Raw genomic sequence first — 10,720 nt, forward strand, 5'->3', positions numbered from 1 at the left:
ATATATATATATATATATATATATATATATAGAGAGAGAGAGAGAGAGAGAGAGAGAGAGAGATGATTTAATTCTAAAAATATAATTATAAAACTGAAAGAATAAAATTATTTGTAATCTTTGGTGACTTATTTTTAAATGTACCAAAAAAACTTAATGTGATATTACTGAAGACGAAAAAATTCAATATTTGTATGGAATATAAACCTCAAACAATTTTTAATCTGACTATGTTTGATCATAGAATAATTACTCTAAAAATATACTTATAGAGTTGAGAGAATAGACAAAGGTCTTGCACACTATTATGTTTTGAGGGGAAAAGGTCTCCAAAAAAATTAATTAGGTATTTTTTAATTTAATTATTTGTTAAATTTTAGTCGAACAAATATGATCGACTTTTGTTGTATGAAAGATAATTATTGTAATGTATAAGATGATTCGATGATAAAACTAAAAACAACACCATAATTTATGAACACATACAGCAAAAATTATAAGTAGTAAATATTCTTACAATTTTTTATGCAATCAATGTGTAGCAAGAAAATATATAGGTATTACTATAGAGGAGGGGTCCTTCTATCTTCAATAGAATTCCTCAAATTCAGAAGTTGAGGTAGTTTCACTTATCCCAATATTTGATAATAGCATATTTATATTTGAAAATATATTTATGATGAAGTTCTAGAATTAATAATCTATATATATACTATCATTTTTCTTTGTTCTATTTATCCACTTTCACTCCTCTAGTTAATTAGTTAAGATGATTGTGTATTTTGAGGTGATAAAATTTCTAAATTGTATGATTGATTAATTTTTCATTTCCTTTCTTCATTAACTTTTTGTAGTGTTAAAATGAACTCCTTTTATTAGATGAGTGGTTATATATGTGTTTGAATAAAATAATTCAAAATTAAATATCAAAATTAAATCCTAACTTGTGAATAGATAGTGCGAAAATAATTTTCATCAAAATATACTAACAACTTTGGTGTTTATTTTATTATGTAGCAAAATAATTATAATGATATTACTTCAAATGAAAGAGCGTCCAACTTTTATAATGTTCTTTCGAGTTCGAGAGCTCAAGTAATTTTTTTGTATACTTATATTCGGTCATATCATGCTATACCTAAAATTATACTTATAGAATTGAGAGAACAAAAAAATTGTACACACATTTTTTTTTTCTTCATAATCTATTGTTCGTTCCATCCATTTTTTCTCCATTCGTTAATTATGAAGACAATAGTACAGTTTGAGATAAACGAATTCACAAATAATTCAAGCTAAATTGTTTCTACACCAGAACGTTTTCCCCAGTTCAGAATTTGAGATAGTTTTTTTGTAATATCTATGTTTAGTCAATGATCATTGTATCTTAAATATATAATTTACAGAGTTAAAGGAAATTAAATATATTTGTCCACAATATCATTTTCTCTGCACTCTACGGTTCTTTTACCCAATTTTTTTCCCCGGTTAATTTGTAGTGATGATTTTATACTTTGAGATGAAAAAATCTCTCAAATAGTTTGGCATGTTAATTTTTGTAGAACATAAGTTTCAGATATTTTTAAGGATAAAATATTGAATTATTATTGTAGAAAACAATTAAATAATAAAATACAAAACTATATCACTTTTGATATAAATTCTTACAACTTCTGATGTCTTATTTAACTATGCAGCAAGAAGATTATGAATGTTTTACTGCAGAAGACTTTTCATTCCTCCATAGTATTTTTCATAAAGAACTGGAGGTATTTTCTCATATATATTTGTTTGTTCGATTAATGGACATTATGTTTTGAAGAAGCATTTTTATAGTTGAACAAATTAAGCAAGCTTCTATATATTATCATTTTTCTCGTCATGTTTTTATAGATTATTTTAAAACTATTTTCCCTCCCTTAGTTAACGAGTAAAGATTATTATATATTTTTAAGTGAAAGGATTTAATTTTTCTGGCTAAATTTCAATAAAATTATTTCTTATGTTTTTATAAAATAAAATTAACAACTTTCGAAAATGAAATGATTAAATATGAATGAAATAAAGACAATTCAAAACTATAGTTGAACTATATCATAAAATGTAAATACATATCTTGAAAATGTTATTTTGTAAATATTCTCACAACTTCTAATGTTTAATTTTATTATACAGCAAGAAAATTTCATATCTATTGAGACAGAGGATAGACCACTCCATTTGCATAATGTTTCTCTAAATTCAGAATTTCAGGTATTTTTCCGACATATCAATGTCTAGAAGTAGAATATTTTATTCTAAAGATATAATTTTAATGTTGATTGATATAATAGAAATCATACTCACTGTTATCTTTCTCTTTATCTTCATTATCGGTTATTTTTATTCTTTTTTTAGCTCCTCCAATTAATTATGGAGATAATTTTTATTTTGAAGTGCAACAAAAAGAATTACTAACCAATTTGACTTTTAAATTTTTAATTTAATTATTTCTTAAATTATTGTAGAACACACATGATCAACTTTTATTATATGAAGGGTAAATTTTGTGATGTATAAGTTAATTAAATAATGAAACTCAAAATTATGCTATAACATACAAATACATATTGAACAAATTATTATCAGTAAATAATATTGCAAGTTTGGATGTCTTATTTTAATATATAGCAAGAAAGTTATATAGATTTTACTACAGATGAAAGATCCTTCAAACTTCACTGTAGTCCCTTAAATTCAGAGGTAGAGGTAGTTTCACATATACTAATATTTTAGAATAATACTCACAACCTCAAAAATGTATTTACGATTAAATCCTATGAATTAATAATTTTTGTATGCAATCAATTTTCTCTTTACTAGTTACTTTTGTCAACCTTCACTTGTCTTGTTAATTAGTTGAGGTAAATGTATATTTTGTGGTGATAGAGTTTCTAAACAATATGAGTGATCAACTTTCAGTTACTTTTTTCTTATCCTTTTGTAGAGTACAAATGATCAACTTTTTGTTATATGGGTGATTAAATATGTATTGAATAAGATAATTTAAAATTAAATATTGAAATCAAATCCTTACTTGTGATAAACAATGTGAAAATAGTTTTATGAAATGTACCTACTATTTTTGATGTTTATTTCACTATCTAGCAAATTAACTCGAATGATATTACTGTAGCTGAAATATCGCGTCATTATACTGTTGGGAAAGACAAGGCACTAACAAAAATGCCTGACAGGATAACAACGGAAGAATACCCAAGTCTATACTTTCCCTTCTCGATTTGAACCAAGAGAAGACAAACAACCACAAGCAATATGATAGTAAGGCAGCAAGTAATTCAACCAAACAAATATAACAAGGCAATAATAAACCAATCACACAAGACACCAAGATTTACGTGGAAAACCCTTCGATGTGAAGAGTAAAAACCACGGGACCAAAAGCTCCACTATAATCACCAAGAGTTACAATATTGTTCTCCAAAATTGGCCACAAAACAAGTGCCAAACAACGAGCAACAACAAAATAAGATTGCACCAAATCTAGAGAATTAAAGGAGCAAAATCACCAATTTCGCAGCTACTGTTCACGACAGCAAAACTGAAGCTGCAGGCCACCAAATCCAACTCTGTCAGTTCCTAATCAAAGATTGAGATGAAGATAATATGCTGTCCAAAAATCAGCTCAATCGGACAAGAAACGAAGCGGGAATCGCAATTTGAAGTTGGCTGTTAGGGCTGAATTTTGACTGCGAAAACTGCTCTCTTTCTCTCTTTTTGGCTGCTGAAAAAACTCTCTGTGTATATGAAAATAAGACCTAAATAGGCTTATATTTGCCTCATAAGAATGGGCCTATGGGCAAAAATGGGTTGGTCCAAATTGGGCTTTTATTTATCCACATAGGAAGGGAAAAAGACCCATAACCCAACAATTCTCCCCCTCACGACTATGTGGAGGAGACCGCCATCCCGGCGACCATGCAACAATCTTCAAACTTCCCTCTTGGCAAAGCTTTAGTCATCATATCGGAACCATTGTCATTTGTATGAATCTTTTCAAGCTCAAGCAACTTAGAATCCAACACATCTCGAATCCAATGGTATCTCACATCAATGTGTTTAGACCGACCATGGAACGTAGAATTCTTGCCAAGATGTATAGCACTTTGACTGTCACAATAAAGCACATACCTCTCTTGAGCACAACCAAGTTCCCCCAAGAATCTCTTCATCCAAAGCAATTCTTTACAAGCTTCAACGACAGCAATAAGCTCAGCTTCTGTAGTAGATAGAGCAACACATTTTTGCAACCTAGATTGCCAAGACACAGCTCCCCCTGCAAAAGTAACCAAGTACCCTGAAGTAGACTTGCGAGTATCAACATCACCAGCCATGTCTGAATCAGTATAACCACAAAGAATAGGCTTCCCTGTACCAAAACACAAACTCAGACTAGAAGTGCCACAGAGATATCTCATAACCCACTTCACAGCATTCCAATGTTCTCTTCCCGGATTAGAAAGAAAACGGCTAACAACTCCAACAGCGTGAGCAATATCCGGTCTTGTACAAACCATCGCATACATCAAACTACCAACAGCTGAAGCATAAGGAACTTTCTTCATATCTTCCTTCTCATCATCACTAGAAGGACACTGTTTCGTGCTCAATTTGAAGTGCATAGCTAAAGGTGTACTGACAACCTTAGCTTTGTCCATGCTGAATCTGCGAAGTACTTTCTGAATGTACTTCTCTTGTGATAATACCAATTTCTTGGCCTTTCTATCACGGACAATCTGCATGCCAAGAATCTGCCTTGCTGGTCCTAAGTCTTTCATAGCAAAAGACTTACTCAACTCTTGCTTCAACTTCTGAATCCTGCAAGTATTATGACCAACAACAAGCATGTCATCAACATAAAGCAACACAATAATAAAGTCACCATCAGAGAACTTTTGCACAAAAACACAATGGTCTGAAGAAGTCTTCTTGAAGCCCTGCTGACTCATAAAAGAACCAAACTTCCTGTACCACTGCCTGGGAGCTTGTTTCAAACCATACAAGCTCTTCTTCAATTTGCAAACATAATTCTCTTTACCCTTGACTTCAAAACCTTCCGGTTGCTCCATATAAATTTCTTCATCTAAGTCACCATGGAGGAAAGCAGTTTTAACATCCATTTGCTCAACCTCTAAATCTAGACTTGCAGCCAAGCCTAGAACCACACGAATGGATGACATCTTCACAACTGGAGAGAATATCTCATCAAAATCAACTCCCCTTTTCTGATTAAATCCCTTGACAACTAATCTAGCTTTGTACCGTGGAACTGGATTACCATCTTCATGTTTCACCCGAAAAACCCACCTGTTTTTCAAAGCTTTTCTGTCTTTAGGTAACTTAACCAAATCAAAGGTATGATTATCATGCAAGGATTTAATCTCATCTTCCATAGCATCAAACCACCTTTCTTTTTCTTCACTTTCCATGGCCTCATCAAGACTCTCAGGTTCTCCCCCGTCAGTCAAGAGTACATACTCATTGGGAGAATAACGAGATGAAGGAATTCTCTCTCTACTAGATCGTCTGAGAGAACTCTCTGGAGCATCTATAATTGGTTGTTGGACAACCACATCATCTTGCACTGGAGCATCAACAACATCATGCCGGTCATTCTGAACATGATCACCATCTTCATTATCAACTTGATTTTCATCATTATGAAGATTTTCTTCCGGTGCAATAGTCAAAGGAACTGGATCAACATCAACTAAGCTCTCACTACTCTGAAAATCAGCCTTGTCAGCTTTGTCAAAATCTTCAATTGTTTGGTCTTCAAAGAACACAACATCACGGCTTCTAACAAGTTTCTTCTCAACAGGATCATAGAAACGATAGCCAAATTCATCTTGACCATAACCAATGAAGATACACTGCCTAGTTTTAACATCCAACTTTGACCTTTCATCCTTAGGAACATGTACAAAGGCTTTACACCCAAAGACTCTAAGATGATCATAAGAAACATTCTTACCAGTCCAAACTCTGTCAGGGACATCACCATCTAAAGCAACAGCAGGAGATAAATTGATAACATAAGCAGCAGTATTAAGTGCTTCTGCCCAAAAGGAATCTGACAGCTTAGCATCTGAAAGCATACATCTAACCCTCTCAACTAGAGTTCTGTTCATCCTCTCTGCTAAACCATTTAACTGAGGAGTCTTTGGAGGAGTTTTCTGATGCCTAATACCCTGCTCTCTGCAATATCTATCAAAAGGACCAATATACTCACCACCATTATCTGAGCGGATGCATTTCAATGTCTTCCCTGTTTGTCTTTCAACCAAGGCCTGAAAACTCTTGAACACATCAAGTACTTGATCCTTGGACTTCAAAGGAAATACCCAGAGTTTGCGAGAATGATCATCAATAAAAGTCACAAAGTAAAGTGCACCACCATGAGATCTTACCTTAAAAGGACCACACAAATCAGAATGTACCAACTCCAGCAAATCAAGCTTTCTTGAAGGCGGATGACTCTGAAAAGAAACTCTTTTCTGTTTACCGGCTAAGCAATGAACACATTTCTTCAACTTTGCTTGTTTCACTCCAGAAAGCAAATTTTTCTTAGCCAAACTATCAATCCCCTTCTCGCTCATATGACTCAGCCTTCTATGCCATAACTCTGATGAAGTATCATTCTCCACCAAATTTACTGAGTCTCTGGACATGGAGCCCTGAAATACATACAAGTTAGACAACTTGTCACCACGGGCCACAACCATCAAACCTCTAGTAAGCTTCCACTGGCCAACACCAAGTGTATTAACATAACCCTCATCATCAAGATATCCCACAGAAATCAAATTCAAGCGAACATCTGGAGCATGCTTGACATTATTGAGAACTAGTTTGGAACCATTGTTACTTTCCAAACAAACTGTCCCAATGCCAATAACTTCAACTTCATGATTATTGCCCATTTTCAACGTTCCAAAATTACCTGGAGTATAAGAAGAAAATAATTCCTTCTTTGGCGTGACATGAGAAGTAGCACCAGAATCCACAAACCAGCTAGACTCATCACGAACAAGATTAATGGCATTTGCATCACAAGAAACAAGAAGATCATCATTAGCAACAACAGCAACACGATTTTCATTATCGCCTTCTCTCTTTTGTTGTCTCATATCTCTCTTGTGCTTGTAACAATATTTCATGATATGCCCATTCTTGTGGCAATAGTCACATGTAATATTCTTGTATTTAGACTTTGACTTGCTTCTACTTTTACCTCTATCATTCTGACCTCTGGACTTGTTTCTCCCCCTATCTTCAGTAACCAAAACATCGGAGTGTGAAGCTGAAGAAGATGAGGCTTGAGATCTTCTTCTCATTTCTTCATTCAAGACACCACTCTTAGTATATTCCATGGTTACAACACCACTGGGAGCAGAATTAGTCAAAGAAACTCGAAGAGTTTCCCAAGAGTCTGGCAGAGTATTAAGAAGCCAAAGTCCCTGTATCTCATCATCAAACTTTACACCCATTCCGGACAGCTGGTCAAGAACACCCTGAAAATCATTAATATGATCAGAAATAGGAGTGCCCTCTTTATACCTGATATTCATTAATTGTTTCAATAGGAACAACTTGTTGTTGCCAGTCTTCGAAGCATAAAGTGTCTCGAGCTTGTCCCACAAACTTTTGGCATGTGTCTCATTCACAATATGATTTCTAACATTATCTTCAACCCATTGTCTAATATAGCCACAAACCTGCAGATGCTCAAATTCCCATTCTTCATCATTCAAAGACTGAGGCTTATTAGAAGCAAACACAGGTAAATGCATCTTCTTGACAAATAGAAGATCTTTCATCTTGCCTTTCCAAATATGATAGTTACTACCATTTAAACACACCATTTTGCTCATATTTGCCTCCATCATTCAAAACGACAATCAACAATAACCAATGCTCTGATACCACTTTGTTGGGAAAGACAAGGCACTAACAAAAATGCCTGACAGGATAACAAACGGAAGAATACCCAAGTCTATACTTTCCCTTCTCGATTTGAACCAAGAGAAGACAAACAACCACAAGCAATATGATTGTAAGGCAGCAAGTAATTCAACCAAACAAATATAACAAGGCAATAATAAACCAATCACACAAGACACCAAGATTTACGTGGAAAACCCTTCGATGTGAAGAGTAAAAACCACGGGACCAAAAGCTCCACTATAATCACCAAGAGTTACAATATTGTTCTCCAAAATTATCGGATGTCCCCGAAGTACTATTTGAATTAGTTCAGTCTGATGTACCAACCTATCCTTACTATGTTTTATTGGGTTATAACCATTTTGTGATTTTCTCTCGAGTTCAAAACCTCATATAGACTTTTATATACATATATTGGGTCATAAAATTTTATATTCTAAAAATATACTTATAGTGTTGACAAAATAAACAAAAATTGTACACACTATTATTTTTCTCTTAATTATCTATTGTTCATTTCACCCACTTTTCCTCTACCAGTTAATTTGTGAAGATAATAGTGCATTTGAAGTAAATAATTTCACAAATAAATTAACTAGCAAATTTTTAATTTAGTCGTTTCTATTATTTTTGTAGAACACAAATAATTGACCCTTGCAATATGAACAATTAAAAATATATGTTGTAAAAACATTTTAACAAGAAAACACAAAACTATATCAAAATTGGAGAATTCTTAATAAAAGTAGTTTGTCTGTAAATTTACTTATTGCTTTTGATGTCTTATTTTGTTATAGAGGAAAAAATTTATGATGTTATTACATAGGAAATATCGTCCTAGTAACAGTACCTCTCCCCCAATTTTGAGATAGTTATTGATATAGTTATGTCTAGTCAACGAACATTATACTTTGAATATATAATTTACTAAATCACTTCTTTTATAAAATTTGTACAACTATCATTTTTCTCTTCACTTTATTCTTTTGACCAGTTTTCCTCCCAAATCGACTAGTAGAGATGAATTTATATTTTGAGATAACGTGTTATCCTAATAGTTTAGCATATTAGCTTCAGTTTAGTTGTTCTTAGAATTTTTTAGAGCATAAATTTAAGATATTTGTTCAAGATAAAGGGTTCGCAAGCAATTTGACTGGTTAATTTTTAATTTCATTTCTTAATTTTTTAAAAACATATATGATCGGCTCTTTTTATATGAAAATCATTAATTTCATGATATGTAAAATAATTCAATAATGACATAACCTGTAAATACATAGCGCAAATAATTATCTGTAAACATACTTATAACTTTTGATATCTTATTTCAATGTGTAGCAAGAAAATTAGGCAGGTTTTACCTATGTTTGATAATAGTGAATTATGTTCAAATAATTTAATTACATTAAACTTATATCCATTATGAGTGTTTCTACACACTATTATTCTTTTGTTCACTAGTTGTTCTTTATTAAACGCTCTTACAATTCTACTGGCTTATTTTACTGTGTAGCAAAACAATTATGGTGATATTACTTTACATGAAATATTCTTTAATCTTTGTGATTTTCTCCCAAATACAGAACATCAGGCAAATTTTCATATCCATATGTTTGGTCATAGATTAACATAATTTAAAAATATACTTAAAAAGTTGAGAGAAACAAAAATATTGTAATTTGATTGGTTCATTTTTAATTTAATTATTGTAGAAAACAAATGATCAATTATTATTTTATGAAAGATTAATTTTGTGACGGATAAAATAATTTGATAATGAAACAACAAACTATATAATTACTCTGAATATGTAATGCAAATAATTGACGATTATTATGCTTACAAATTTTAGAGTTTGTTTTTATGTGTAGCATGACAATCACAGAGGTATTACTACAGACGAAGGATACTTCCAACACAACTATAATTCTTCATATTCGGAACTTGAGGTAGTTTCTCATAGACCTATGTTTTATAATAGAGAATTATGTTCTAAAAATGTTCTTACATACACTTTTATTAATTAGAATTCTTGCACACAGTGTCATTTTTCTCTTTCATTAGTAATATTTGAGTGACACTTATCATCCGGAAAACTCTCTTTTGTTGGTTATTTCTACCCACTTTCGTTACTCTAGTTCATTAGTTGAGATGATTATATTTTTAGGTGACAAAATTTTAGAATAATTTTGATTAATTATTTTTCAATTAATTTTTACTTACCATTTTTAGAGTACAAATGCCAAACTTTTAATATATGATTGGTTAAATTTGTATTCTATAAGATAATCCAAATTTAAATATCAAAATTATATATCCTAAATGGTGAAAAAATTGTGAACATATTTTTCATGAAATATACTTACATTTTCTGGTGTCTTATTTAATAATGTAGCAAAATAATCATGGTGATATTATCGAAGATAAAAGTCCATTCAATCTCTGTAATTCTTTCGCAGATTTGGAACCTTAGGTAATTTTCATCTTCTTATATCTAATCATAGTATACTATATTCAATATCTATAATTACAAAGTTGAGGATAAGAAAAATTGTACAAACTATTATTTTTCTTTTCTCTATTTATCTTTTCACCAATTTTGTCTCGACTGGTTAACTAGTGGAGATGGTAGAATATTTGAAGGTAAAAGAGTTTAAAAATAATTTCATTGGTATATAGTTAATTACATTACTAATATTTTTGTAGAAAAATA

This window comes from Solanum pennellii, chromosome 7 (assembly GCF_001406875.1).
Source record: "Solanum pennellii chromosome 7, SPENNV200".
NCBI lineage: Eukaryota > Viridiplantae > Streptophyta > Magnoliopsida > Solanales > Solanaceae > Solanum > Solanum pennellii.